At 32.7% G+C, this 15,828-nt stretch overlaps 1 pseudogene; it reads right to left on the reverse strand.

Annotated features, from left to right (window-relative positions):
• Nucleotides 1-13,154: 13,154 nt before the first annotated feature.
• On the reverse strand, nt 13,155-13,649 carry LOC108316276 (annotated as a pseudogene).
• Nucleotides 13,650-15,828: the final 2,179 nt, after the last annotated feature.

The following is a 15,828-nucleotide window of genomic DNA, read 5'->3' on the forward strand; positions in this document are numbered from 1 at the left end:
CTGGCCCAATAAAATACTAAAATTTAACCTTAATATTATAGAATGCTTCCTCTCTTTCACAGCTTACCACCAAAAAAACAGGGCTCCAAAATAATAACGTTGTTTTTCAGCTAAGAATTGTGAGACACAGATTCTTTGAGGAGGAATACATAGGGAAGCCCAGGTCAACCAGTGAGACAAAAATAAGGACACTGGAGGAATCTAAAACCTCTGACACCTCAGACATATACACATTAAGCATAACCCATCAAATATTACATACAGTTTAAGCTACCCAGATTAACTAAAAGCTTTACACTAAAAGCATAGTTCAGTTTTTACTACCTGATATATCATGTGTGACTTTAAACATGGCAAAAGGCAAGAACAAACAGATTCAGAAGAGAAAAACATATCAAAACAAGATGCAGATATAAAGTAGATAATGAATTATCAGGGGGAATTAAAAATAATTATAACTAATATATTAAAGGCTTAAATGAAAAAAGTAGAAATTTTGTTCTAAAGTTTATTTGAGAAGATAAAAGACCTAAAATAAATAGTCAACATGATAATGGAGAAGAACAAATTTGGGGGACTCACATTACCAATGGAAGGAATCAGGGTTTCTTTGAGAAGTATCTAATTCTAAGAATTGGGCAGTTAATATGAAAGATTAGTTTTTAGCATTTTATAGTGTCTGAAAACGAAGATAATTTAAAAAGTGAAGCAAACATACTAAAGACAATGATGTAGTATGTCAAAGGGACTAAGAGTCACCTAAAAGAGTTCCCATCATCCAAAGCTGAAACCATCTGAATGATAAAATAAAAAGTGGTATTGTATTATAAGCCAAAGCATAATGTACCCATGTAATTATCCATGAATCCATATTGATATAAATAAATGACTGAGTAAATAAATAGAGAAGACTATCAAATAATACATGTAGATACTCTACTTTCAAAGGGGTGAAGCATAAATCTTTATTACTTAATTGTGAATTATGGATAGTGAATTCCTTCCAAATGACGCAGCATGGCAAGGGAGAAAAAGAGTAACTTTACAGTAAAGAAATCTGACAATTACTACCTCAGCCACATAATCACAGTTTACATCTACAGTGTTAGGTACACTTGACATACTGTGACGAAATAGCTTTTCCACGATGCTTTACCTCCATGCCTTACTTCTGTGCCTTTGCTCCATGTATCCCTATCATCTCAGTCTAATAATGAAAAATCACCACACAACTCTTATAGTGGGACATTCTTGAAATACCTGACTGTACTCTAGAAAATTGTCAAGGTTTTGAAAACAAGTTTATAAAAATTTTTGTTTGAGAGTGTCACAGCCAAGAGGAGCTTAAGAAGATATGATGACTAAAGTAATTTAGTATTCCAATGAGATCCTGGAACAAAAAAAGAACATTATGAACAAAGTCTGAATAAAATATGATGTAATTAAGTAATATGTATAAATATTGCTTAATTAATTGTAACAAATGCACCACACTAATATAAGATGTTACAATAGGAGACAGTGCATTTATGCGGGTAATGGCAACTTTGTACTCTCTTCACAATTTCTATGTAAATCTAAAATGGCTCTAAAATAAACAGTTTATTTTTAAAAAAAGAATAGATATGAAGACAGGAACAAAACTAAAAGTAATACACACTGTTCGTTAGACAGCAGGAAAATACTATTGAAGAGCTGAAGGAAGAAAATTGTAAACCTAGAATTTTATATTCATCAAAAATATCCTTCAGATCCTTCCTACTATATATAGAAATAAAACATAGATGTTCACTATCAGTCTTTCTATCAGCATTGTACTGAGGAACTAACTCATCAAACAAAAAGAAATAGGAGGTATTAGGTTGGGAAAGTGTAATACATTGTATTACAGCCCAAATTCTTTTCCCCTTCTTTATATCTGTTCCTTTTGTATGTTACTTTCAAGTACTGTCCAAGTCTGGGCAGGGAATTTTACTCAGTTCTTAATGTTGTGATTCACTATGCAATAAGGTCTGGCCATGTGCTGTTAGTGAACAAGACACAGAGACTTTGCACATACATATGTAATTGGACTTGTTTACCTTTGCACCTCTGCTTTCACCGTGAGAACTTGCCCAAGTTATTCTGATTAATGAACGTGGGACATTTGGAGCTTCACTCTAAATACCTGGCTAACTCTAGACGTGAAATGTAATTCAGGAAGAAAAAACAAAATGAAACAAAACAAAACAAAAAACATCCAAACAAAGAAACTTCACCAAACCTAAATTTCTGATTTTCAAATTCATAATCTGAATAATTTATTATTAGAACAGTGAGTTTTAAGTCAACATTATATGTAGAAAATTCAAAATAATCTACAAACCATTATAATTCAAAAATGGATCCAGGAAGTTGATTGGATCCAAGGTTTATATGGAAAATTTGTGTCTATATATACCAACAATAAACAACATTTAAAATATGACTAATAATTTCATAAAAATTCACATAGTAATGAGGCAGTAAAAGATATGCAAGACTTTTATTCTAAAAATTTTGAAATGTTATTTAGAGAAACTAAAGAATATTTAAATCATTGGAGAGTTTATGTTAGGTCAATATTGTTAAGATGCCAAATTACTAAATACTGATCTATAAATTTAATATAGTTGCAATCAACATGCCAGCAATTTTTTGGTGTAGATTAATGAGCTGATCATAAAACTTACATAAAAAACAAAAGGTCTCAAAAATGCTAAGACAATCTTAAGTAACAAAGAACAACATTAGATGTCTTATACAATTTCAAGATCTTATAAAGTTACATTAATTCAGGAGTTATTTGTGCAATGTTAGACAAATAGACAAATGGACAGAAAAGAAAAACCTAGAAATACACCTACACATGTAGAGTCATTCAACATAGTCACTTAGTGCAGAAGAGGATGGACTTTTCTTAAGTGATGCTAGAATGATTGGTTATCTATATGGAAAAATTATGAATCTTGAGACTTACTTCATACCATTCTTAAAAATAAATGTAAATTTTATCTTGGACCTCAACATAAAATTAAAACAGTCAAACTTGTGGGGAAATAAAAACAAAATATATTTATGACTTAGGTTAAGGCAAAGATTTCTTAAACAGAAAAACCAATGACAACAAATACAAAAATCAACTGAATGACATTAAAACTTAAAGCTTCTTTTTCTCAAAATCATAATTAAGAATTGAATAAGCAATCCACAGACTGAAAAAAAAAAGACTTACAATACAAGAATCTGGTAAAAGCTTTATAACAAGAATGCATAATACACTCCTTCAAATCAATCAGAAAGAGGCAAACAATCCAAATTTACAATGGCAGAGATGATCAGGCAAAGTAAGATATCGAAACCAAAGGTATATGAAAAGGAACTCAACGTCATTACTATCATTACTCATCAGGGAAATGAAAATTAAATTCAAAGTAAGATTATAATTATACCTTCACCAGAATGTTTAAGTAAAAAATAATGAATACTAAGTGTCAGTGAAAATGCAAAGAATTTTGCTAGTGAGGGGAACATTTTTACAATCATTTTAGCAAACTCTTTGACATTATCTACTGAAATAAAACATAGACTACCAGGCGACATAATTCCTTTCAGTGCATTCTCAGATAAATCTGTGCCTATAAACACAAAGCGCATGTACCCCGATAGAGCTTTATTCATAATAGCTAACACCTAGAAACAATGCAAATGTTTAACAGCAGAACAGATAAACAAATTGTGGTATATTCATATAAGGTAACACTGCACAATCATAGTAAAAAGAACAAACTGCTGATACAATAAATAACGTAAATAAAACTCTAAAACACTAGGTTGTGCAAAAGAGGCCAGGCACAAATGAATATACATTTTATTATTACAACTCTATGAATTTTAAAATCAGGGCAAAATAACCATATTCTATTTTGCCATCCTAACCTTATACAGGAAATTCAAATTCTCATAAATTCTTGTTCTTAGTTAATAGTCACCTAGCAAGTCCTGACCCTGATTCTAAGCCTCTATGAATGTCCAGATCAGCAACTATGCTCATGGAAAAATGGTAAGAAATCTTTTGTTGCTTCACCCTCCCTGGAGAGATTTACACTCCTCCCTGTTTTTCCCATGGATTCTTCTTTAAATGTGTCTTTTGTTCATTACTCCTGTGAGACTGCAAGAGATTCAGCTCTACTTTTCTGAAGCTTTGGCTAATTGTTTTTACGTCCTATCTCTCACAGCTTCAAAACCGAACAAAAATATAGAAGGATAAATTCTCTCTGTGAATGATTCTCCATTGCTCCGATTTTGTATCTCTTCATAGTGGGAACATCAAAAATTCCTCGTTTTTCTGTCTTTCAGAAAGTATTCTGTCAGTCAGTAGGTTTGTTCTATTTCAGATTCCAAACTTGCATTTAGGTTTAGAATGACCCCAATGGGATGCAAATTCTCAGCTCACAGCTTAAAACTTATTTCCTTTCTGGAATTGTTACTCCCATAGTCCTCATTGCTTCCACAGTTCACTGAATCTTTTTTTATTCTTATTTTCCTCCGACATTATTGATGTATGATTGACAAATAAAAATTGTTTATATTTAAGATGTATCGTGATGTTTTGATATGTGGATACATTGTGATTACATATCAGTGAGCTTGAGTGTGGTGAGAACATTTAAGATCTATTCTGTTAGTAAATTTCAAATTTACAGTGTATCGTTATTAATCACTATGCTGTCTATCAAATCTCCAGAACTTATTCATCTTATAACAAAAATTTGTACCCTTGGAACAAAATTCCTTCATTTTTCTCAACCTCTAGCCCCTGGAGACCACCATTTCACTCTGTTTCTACGAGTTAACTTCTTTAGATTTCATATAAAGTGAGATCATGCAGTGCTTATTTTTCTGTGTCTGGCTTATTTCACTAAGTGTGATGTCCTTTAGGTTCACCATATTGTCCCAAACAGGATTTTCTTTTTTCTTATGTCAAGTAATATTTAATTGTATATATGCACCATATTTTCTTTATACATTCAACCATTGACATATACTTAGGTTGTTTTCATATCTTGGCCATTATTAATAATGCTACAATGAACATGGGAGTGCAGCTATCTCTTCAAGATACTGATTTCAATTTCTTTTGGATACATACCCAGAAGTGGAACTGTTGGATCATATGGCAGTTCTATCTTCGGTTTTTTTCAGGAACCTCCATAATGTTTTCCATTATAGTTGTACCAATTTATATTCCTACCAACAGTGTACAACTGTTCCCTTTATTTCATACCATTGCCAACACTTATTATCATTTGACTTTTTGATAACAGCCATCCTAACAGGTGTAAGGTGACATGTCATTGTGGTTTTGATTTGTATTTCCCTGATAATTAGTGATGCTGAGTACCTTTTCATATACCTCTTTGCCATCTGTGTGTCTTCTTTGGAAAAAATGTCTATTTGGGGTTTTTTGTGTATTTTTAAAGTTTGGTTACTTGCCTTTTTACTATTAATTTGTATAAATTCACTATATATTTTGGGCACTGTTCCCCTATCAGATATATAATTTGCAAATATTTTTCCCATTCCATAGCTTGCTTCTTCATTTAATTGATCATTTCCTTTGCTTTGTCACAACTTTTTAGTTTGGGCCAAATGCAATGTCTCATGCCTGTAATCCCAGCACTTTGGGAGGCTGAGGCAGGTGGATCATCTGAGGCCAGGAGCTCAAGGCCAACCTGGTCAAATGATGAAACCCTGTCTGTTCTAAAAATACAAAAATTAGCCAGGTGTTGTGGCATCCACCTGTAATCCCATTTACCCAGGAGGCTGAAACAGGAGAATCACTTGACCCTGGGAGGTGGAGGTTGCAGTGAGCTGAGATTGTGCCACTGTACTCCAGCCTGAGTGACAGAGTCAGACTCTGTCTAAAAAAAAAAAAAAAAAAAAATGGCTTTTTAGTTTGATCTCATCTCATTTCATTTTTGTTTTTGTTGCCTGTGCTTTTGGTGTCATATGCAAAAAAAAAAAATGTTATCAATACCAATGTTAAGGAGCTTTTCTCCTGTTTTATTCTAGTACTTTAACAGGTCCTAGTTCAATCATTAAGTCATTAATCTCTTTTGTGCTAATTTTTTTTGTATGGTTTAAAGTCAGGGTATAATTTCATTATTTGCATGTGAGTATAGTTTTTCCACCACCATTTTTAAAACAGATTATTCTTTTCTCATCATGTATTCTTGACACCTTGTTGAAGATTAGTTAACTACAATGGTGTGAGTTGATTCTATTGGGGGCTTTCTGTTGTATTTCATTGGTCGATGTGTCTGTGTTTATGCCAATAGTATACTCTTTTGATTACCAGCTTTATAATATGCGTTAAAGCCAGGCAGTATAATGCCCCCAGCTTTGTGCTTCTTTTCTAAGATTGCTTTAGCCATTTGAGGTCTTTTGTGGTTCTATATGAATTTTAGTATTGCTTTTTCTATTTATGTGAAAAATGTGACTAGAATTTTGATGGGGATTCATTGAATATGTAGATAGCCTAATTACTAACATGAAAATATAGTTCAAATCAGAATACTCTAATACTGTAAAGTTGGTTTATAAATCATTTTTAACTTCAATATAAAGTTTAAAAGACAAAAGTATTAAAATAGCATTAGCTACAGTATTTTATTAATAAATACACAATAAAGGATATATATTGTGATATTAAAACCATAACAAGTGAAGGTGGAAGAAGAACCAAAGATGTTGAGTTTTTGTATGCAATTGAATTTAAGTTACTTACAGCTTACAATAGACTGGTATAACTGCAAGATGTTGTAAACCTCTTGGTAACCACAAAGTAAAAACCTATAGTAGATACACGCACACAAAATAAATATATAGAGAGACAGAAATTGAAACACACCACTACAGATCATCAAATCACAAAGGAAAATAACCTGAGAAAAGGAAAAGTATAAGGGAAATACAAAAGAGTCAGAAAACAATTAGCACAATGACACTAGTAAGCCCTTACCTATTGATAATTAAATATAAATGGATTAAATTCTCTCAGCAAAATGCTTAGAGAGGCTGAGTGGATTCGAAGAAGAAAGACCTAACTTATCCTGCTTACAAGAGACTCACTTTAAGAATATATATAGGCTGAAAGTGAAGGAATGGAAAATATTCCTGTAAATCTAAATGAAAGAAACGAGGTGTAGTTTTATCATTTCCAACAAAATATAGTTCAAGTTACTGATGCTTTTAAATAGTTACATCTTTGGTCATTTATCAGGGTTGTTTTTAGTTATTCTCAATGGAGGACTGACTTTCAAAATCCCATCATTCATAGAAGTCAAAGTCATCCCGCCTATAATATTTTGAACACAAAGATGACAGGATTTCTACTGGATTAGATGTGAGTTTTGGGAGAATCGAAAAATGACTTCAAGTTTTGAGTTTGAAAATTTGACAGAGGAGAGTTGCTATTTACCGATACAGAAACAGTAACTCAGTAAATAGAGAGAGGACAGTATATAAAGGAACATAAATTAATTCAAAATAGAGCAAAGTCCTAGAGAAAAGATCAAAAAGGAAGTTCTTCAAAAGATTGATATAACAAACAATTTTGTTAAGATTGAACAAGAAAAATGTTAGATGCCAATGGTATCAGCAAAGACACTACAAAAAATATGTTAAGCAAAGTATATGAACAATTTAGAGTAAATTTGAAAATGCATATGAAATGAAAAGTTATCTAACAATATAATTCATAAAAACCAATAGACATATAAATAAGAAATCTTAATTGATTTTTAGACTTCATAAATTAGAAATTTTAATGGACTTGAATAGAAATATAATTTACTCACCAAGAAACCACAGGAATGAACCAGTTTGTGTTTCACAAAATATTTGCATAACTTATACCAACGCTATATAATATCTTTCAGTAGAAAACACCTTAAAATACACTTTATAAATAGTATAATAATATAAACACCGCAGACACTCAGAAGACAAGTTCTATCTAATTTAATATAAGAATTTTAAGCAAACTAACAGCAACTGAACCCATTCACATATCAGCAAGAGACCGCTTCTTTGGTCTAAAATCAAGATAATTGGTGAAACCTGAAAGAGACCTGAGGATTAGATGCTTGTACTAGTCTGGTGTTAACTTCATGATGTTGTTTGTTATATCAGAGTTTATAGGAGGATGACTTATTTCCAGAAAAATGCACTACTAGGGTGTGTTAGATTAGAAATTAAGAAAAATTATTTGTAGTGGTTTTGCAACTCTTTTATAAATTTCAGAATTTTTTTTCTCAAAATAAAATTTAAAAACTATAATGGCTGTGAAAGGCAAGCCACAAGCTCACCAATGAGAGATAATACTTTTACTTTTTATACTTCCCCTTTCTTCAGAAATTATTTTCAGAGAAAAAGCTACCTTCTTTTGACTTTGAAAAGACAAACAAGTGAATAATGATGGCAGATGGAAGCGATGAAAAGAGGTTCTTAAAGCAGCCTGTATCTTCTACGTGAGCCTTGACATTCCACATCTTGAGACAGCACCTTGTTTCCAAGCCTCTTTTAATATGTGTCTCTGGTACTTATGGAATATTAATAGTTATATGCATGCTGAAAATAATTCAAACCTCTCATAATCAAACAATCTAAAATAGGACTAAGAGTATGTTGTTAAAATTGTTAGAGAACAAATTGGAAAAATATTAGGTAATAAAGTACAACTCTCTAAAATTACTTTTGGCATTATAAATGAAGTGGCCTGTTTTGGGGGAAAAGAGATATTACTAAAAAATAAAGACTAAAGGATAAAATTGAAAAATCTGAATAGACACAAGAATAAAACCTATAATCTCATGAAAGAAATTGGGAAAAATATTTTTAAAAATTCCTGAATATATTTTGGTTAAATTTAAGAAACATGTAATTTCCAGGCCAGACACACTGATTCAGAATATAAAAAATGATGTCAAGCTACACAGTATAACTAATAATGACAGAACACCAAAGTCTGTTTATTTCAGGACCACCTGAAATAAAACTACAGGATAATTACATTAAAATATTTATATATATAAGTATATATATAAACATGTTTATATATATACTTATATATATAAACATGTTTATATATATACTTATATATATAAACATGGCATGTTTATATATATGCTTATATATATAAACATATATATATATACTTATATATATAAACATGTTTATATATATACTTATACATATAAACATATATATAAGGCTCATGTAGAAGATATATATGTTTATATATATAATCAAATGGAAGGCAGTTAAAATCAGTATTTCAAAATAATTTTATACTGATATTGATAAAGATATACAAGGGCAGTTTACTTCAATAAAATATATTAATATAATAGTTAATATAATGATGAAGGAAACTGCATATTACAGTTGTCAATAGGTACTGTCAACGAGACTTTGTAAATTATAAATAGATGATTTCCTTAACATAATCTTTCTCTCCTGTCCTCTCCTCTCTCCTTTTCCTCTATTCTTCTCCCTTGGAGCCCCTCCCACATTTAGTAATACAAAAAGTTTAAAAGCATTTGTTTTAATACCCAAAATAAATGATGATGGTTTCTATCCCTTGCTAAGGACACTTGAGCCTGCAAAGAGAGTTATCTATCCAGAGAGCTATATAGGAACTGAAGCATAGAGGATTGGAAATTTGCTATAAGCAAGGCATTTATAACTAGGAATCAGAGAGAATATCTAATTCTGAAAACAATTTGTTGCATCCATTTTAGTGAACTGAGATTAGGGAACTGTCACAAATAGCTTTCTGCAGCTAAATATAGATTGTGAAGATGGTTACTAAGAAATTCAAGCGATAGCCTGCAGCTTCATTACAAATACCACCTGATTGAACCATTTTGAGAGGCTGTTTTCAATATTCATGTGTGTTATATCTTAGACAGAAGTGGGAGAAAATTAAGGAACTTTCAAAATGAAAACTGATTTCATAAATTACAGCCCAGAAAATAACAAAAAGAGCTGTCATGCCCTTTAGCAGCTTTTCTTTTAATTTTTGCAGAATCTTTTGTTTTCAACCTTTGAGCCTCACTGTTGTCTCTATTGTAGTCAAACCAGGCCTTTTTTCTGCAGTGCAAGTGCTAGAAAAGACACATGATGATTTTGTGCTGATTAGAGGAGAGTGTGCATGTACAGCTAACTTTTGAAAGATCACAAATTGTGCAAGTTAGAATACATGAAAGCCTGAGAAACATGACAACCACGAAATCAGTATTAGAGAAAATAAAGTTATATTATATTGTATGATAAACACATGAAAGATAGGCCTAATTCATTAACGTGTTATCAGAAGGATAGTTATATAAAACTGTGGCCAGATGTCTTTGGAAGAATGAAAATGATGGTGTCTTAACCTTCACATTTGAATAGGTATACCCACGAATATGAAGAAAATTTTGTGATTAACAATTTCTTAAAAGCTGGTGTTATAGTTTTTAAAATTCAAAACTTTATTACTTGTTTTATTAAGTTTGTATTTTGCCCAAACCTATACCAAAGACCAAAGTAAAAGGGAAAGTATATATTGTGGCTTAAGTTTGTTATCATTTCATTCACTCATTCATGAATTTATTTACTAAAAAATCGTATATCAAGTACATCTATGTGCCAGACATTTTAAGTAACACAAAGGGAACTAATAAATGCCATCTACCACAAAAGAATATAGTTGAAATGTTACATACATTTAAAGAGATTTGTTTTATTAACAAAACATGCTATAAAGGACCCTATAATAGAAAAGTATAGTGAAATTATTACAATCAAATGGTGAAGATTTTTGTTTATTAGAAAAAAAGTCACTTTATATGTTTTTAGCAAAAGGTTAAGTCTTCTTAGTAATGAAGGCGACTGATAAGAGATGTAAATGACAGACGAATACAAGGAAGGAAGGAAATGAACACAACCTGAAATCACAAACCCAGGAAGTTGAAAAGTATCATTGATATGTTTTTCTGGAGTCATGTGTGTGTGTGTGTGTGTACAGACAGTGAGTCAGATATACAGATGACATCTCAACTGGCTATAAAGAGTGGGTCATGCTTTTCTTTTTAAAACCTGTAGATTGTTAACCCCTTGTCTAAAATATTGCTGTAGAGAAGTAGAAGGTAAAAGACTAGACTTCTAATACCTCTCACCCTACCTCAGTTCACCTTTCTAAATATCTGAAGAACAAGCCTTTTAAAAAACATTTCTTAAACATTCAATAATGTAAAGAGAATATGTTTTGATTTGCAACATTCACTGTCAAATTTTTCTGGATTATGGTAGGATTTTTTATTTTTAAATCTAGTAATTAATTATTTCAGGGACTATTTATTTTATTTAACATTTCTACCCACTATAGTTTTCTTTTTTACCCACTATAATTTTCCTTCTGTTGGTAAATTGCTGACCCAGGGATACAAAGTGTGGAATACTGAAATGTATCTTTTATTAGAATTATTTTAAGATCATGTTTTAAAAATACGTCCTAGGTAGGCTTATCTCAAAACTTCTTCCTATAATAATCCAACTTATAGTTTCTTGATGTTGTTAACTTCTTTAATAATTTTTCCTAAAATGTGCTTCTTTTAGGCAATCAATCCTCTATAAACTATGTTGATATTTACATCAAATAATTTTTTTCTTGAGAAAAAGTTTTCTTGAATGATACTCTTTTTTTTTTTTTTTTTTTTTTTTTTTGATTTTTTTTTTTTTTTTTTTTTTTTAGTGCACAAGGAATTACTTTTATTTCGGTATGCATCCACATTTCAGCATTTAGTGGTCCTTAACAGAAAGTGGAAAGACACAGCAATTTGCTAGGAGGTCAAGCCCTCCAATTTTGGGGATCTGCTGTGCACATTGGTTCTTTAATTCCTGCTGAGGATCTTGAGAAGCAGTAGCAGCACCAAAACCAAAGCATGCACCAGATTCAAGGTTCTTTGTGTTCCAGTTGTCAGATTCCAAACTAGACCCCAGTGGATTGCAAGGATGACCAAATGAAAGCCCTGTTTAAAACTTCTTCAATTTTTAAAAGTAAAAGCAACTACAGGAAAGTAAAACAATTCAGAGGGATCACGTGTGTCTTCATCAGGTCTTTCTATGAGTCCAACAACCAAGGACTCTGAGAGCTGGCAGGTCTGAGTAACCATGGTGACTATTCTTTTCACCTTATCAAAACCTGAGCTAAAAGCAATGTATCAGCTGATGACAGCAGAGGGTGGTAGGACAGAGGACTCAGTTTTCATTTCGCAGGCCGGTGGAGAGTGAATAAATATGGTTCCGAAACTAAACAAGGGAGGTCACAGATTCTTTCCAAACTTACCTCATGGTTTCTGACCAAAGCAAGGAAGTGTCACAGAAGGTGTTGGTTGGTGACTGTGCAAAAGGAATGTGAGGAGGAGGGTAGACAAAGCAGCACACCTCAATAAAGGTAGGAGAGAGAAGATGTGGGGAAAGCCCTGAATTCCTCACCAAAGACCAAACTCAGAGGGGAGTGCAAGGGTTATAATCCATGCTTCAGCCAAGGGCAGGAGTGGAGGAGCATGGGGACAGGCTGACAGTTTGGAAGGGGTATCATTTAAGGCTTAAAGAAACCAGGGGTAAAAAGGTGAGGCACCCCCCATGCCCAGCAGTAGTCCCGCAGGCTGCGACTTGAAACTTTCACATCTATTTTGATAAGCTCCCCAGGTTAGAGTGCTGTTGTTGCAGGGAGGGTGGGAGGCAGGAGGGTAAGGGTAGAAGGCAGAGAACCCAGGCTGTGTAATCAGCAGCAAGGTGATTGTGTGATGTGTCTTTTCACAGTTGCATTAGATGTGTCCCACCAGTTATGATGGGAATCAATTTAAATAGACTTTCTTGATCCCACAAGTTGAACTTGTGGACAGTGATTACACTTGACAGGATGATTTGTTATAGCACAACTTACATATTTCAAATGGACAAGAAGTTAGTGTCATTTACAGTATCTTAAGATATATTTCCTTTGAATGGGGGCTTCCGTTGCAGTACTCTGATGTCTACCAGACGTATTTTGGAACTTTACTACTGTGGAAAATGAAGACTGCTTAATTCGAATGGGGGGAAGGGGAAGGGCCTGTGGGCTTTCTTTTTGATTAATTGCTGTAACACTGTCTTTCAGGTGGCTGAGGGAGTTTCATATTTTCTTTAGATATCATTAGGCTCTGAAGCTCTTGCAGGACAACTTTGATGCTATATGAATTCTTCCATTTTGCTAGCACTGATATGGCTCTTGGGTCAACCACTCCATTAGAACTATTAAATTCATTCAAGTTAATTTTTGTTACAAATCTTAGAAAGGGGGGTGCTTCTGGGTATTTAGGTCCACATTCTATTTTAAGGCTATATATTCAGTTTTCATAAATTGTTCTTAGAGGCCCAATTATCATCCCTGTTCATTTTGTAAGGGTCACGTCTTCATCATCTTCTAGACCCCAGCTAACTGTTCCATCTCCTACTTCTTTCTGGTCTTCTTTGAGTTCTTCCAGTAGTCAGAAATTGCGAGGGACTTTTACTCCCAAGCCCATGGTGGCTGTCATATTGTGTCGTTGTCATTTGAAGACCAGCCTCTTCTTCACCCTATACTTTTAATGTACATAAAGTGAGTTTTCCTTTTTCCTAAGTTATATTTTCTTCTGGACTGGGCTTTGTTGTTGTTGTTGTTGTTATAATGGTACATCCCTAACTTCATTTCATTTATTTTCTTTTACTTTAACAATGTTCTCGTTATCATTAATTGATAGAACATTTCCAAGTCAACTATGCAATTTTCATTCATTCTTCTCATGCTTGAGAAGCTATATTTTCTAATTTAGTGTAACTACATTCTTGACTTTCTACTACATCTGATGACTGTTTGGATTTTTTTTTTTTTTTTTAACTTCAGTTTAAAAACAAATATGGCTGCTTTCTATTCCTTTTCCCCTAGTTTGAGGGCATGATGCAGGTAGGTGTTTATCTGAGAAGATTTTGTGCTTTACATGAGATATACTGTTATTTCTGAGGTACTGTTAAACACCCCAATACTCACTCCACTGGGGAGGGAGAGGGCTCTTATCCTATTCAAATGCTAGGAGAAGGTGGATAGCTATTGGTCTGGCTTTTCTCTTGGAACAGGAGGGCACTGGATGCTTAATTCTCTCCCTATTTTCTTGCCATGTTTCACACATTTCTGCATAGTAACCATTTTCATCACTTTTCAGTGAAACGGGGGTAGAGATAAAAATACAAAAATAAATTATGTTTCTTTCCTTGCAGTTTTGGAATGTTTCTGAGAAGGTTCAAGATTTTGTTCTCATCAATTCTACTTCAAGGGAGAGGGTAAGCTCTGTGAACCAAGTCATGCTATATTCCTCAGCTCTGCCTCAAAACCTAGATTTTATTCCTTGCCCAATTATTTGCTGCTGCTGGGGGATTTTATTCATTTATTTATTACTTGGAAAATTAATTTTGTTGATATTTTAGGAGGGAGATCTAAATCCTTTAAATCATTTTAAGAATTATTTTACTCAACACATAATAAACAAAATAGTTTTAAAAAATAGCTTTATGACATGCCATGGAAGTAAAATGATGTATCAATTTATCAGTTTTATATTAAGAACAATTAAACACAAAAATACAAATGCTATAGAAAGAAGTTCTCCTGTTAAGAGACTGCAGAAAACTTCTAATCAACTAGATCAGAAAAATTAATCTCTATCATAATACGACTCAGTCATCTTTCTGTAATAATATCAATCTCATTTTGGAGGACAAACTACAACCATGTGTAGAATAAATGAAAATGAATTTATAACATAAAATCCCTGAACAAAGACAGCACATGTTCGTTACTTTTCAAGCTTTTATAACACCCTGAGCATGCGGGGTACTACACAAATAGGAAATAATGGATGAGTGGGGTGAGATCTATGAGGGCTATAGCAAATGGCTTTAGGCAGAAGAAAGCACCACCATATAGACTGATATATTTCTTATTTCCAATGCTTTCTATCTCATCAAATGATGTTTCAAAATGGAAAAATCTTAAATTATAAAATCAAAGGATACTTCTGAATATTTAACTTGGAGTTAGAAAAAACTGAATTCAAACTCCATCTCTGTGGCTCCGAGTATTTTGTTTATGCCATCAGAGCATTAATGGCTGAAGAAGTAAAATGGAAATGATGGTTATCTTACAAAAATATGGTGAAAATTGTGTGATATAAATATGAATAACTGAGCACAATGTTTGACATACATAAATATTCAAAAAACCATGCCATCTAACAGCATTAGTGGTTGGTTGAATGACTTGTAACTATTATAACTATTTAATGCCAGTATTATCCTACCACCTGAATACTTTTTAACTTTCTTCCCCCTTCCCATCCCACGTTCTGTCAGTGGTGGTTCAAGTTTTACAAATGGATAGATTGAGTTGCAATGCTGCCAGTAGGGTGAAGTCTGCCTAAATAAGCATTGTGTTTTATGGTCCATCTTTGTGTAGAGTACAAGTAATTCAGTAGAATTTACTCTTTAAAATAAAATTATCTGCCAAAAATTAACTCAAGGAAATTAGGCAATAGCCTAAAATCTACTCTCCATCTAAGTAGGTTTGTCCTTCGGAAAATGTGTCTTCTTGGATAGTTCAGTCTTAATGAGGATGCTTCCTTGGATTATCAAAAGTCAGAACGCAGAACTAAGTAACATTCAGTTTTTGCATGTTTATAAAGA

The sequence above is a fragment of the Cebus imitator genome, unplaced genomic scaffold (assembly GCF_001604975.1).
Source record: "Cebus imitator isolate Cc_AM_T3 unplaced genomic scaffold, Cebus_imitator-1.0 Scaffold186, whole genome shotgun sequence".
Classification (NCBI taxonomy): domain Eukaryota; kingdom Metazoa; phylum Chordata; class Mammalia; order Primates; family Cebidae; genus Cebus; species Cebus imitator.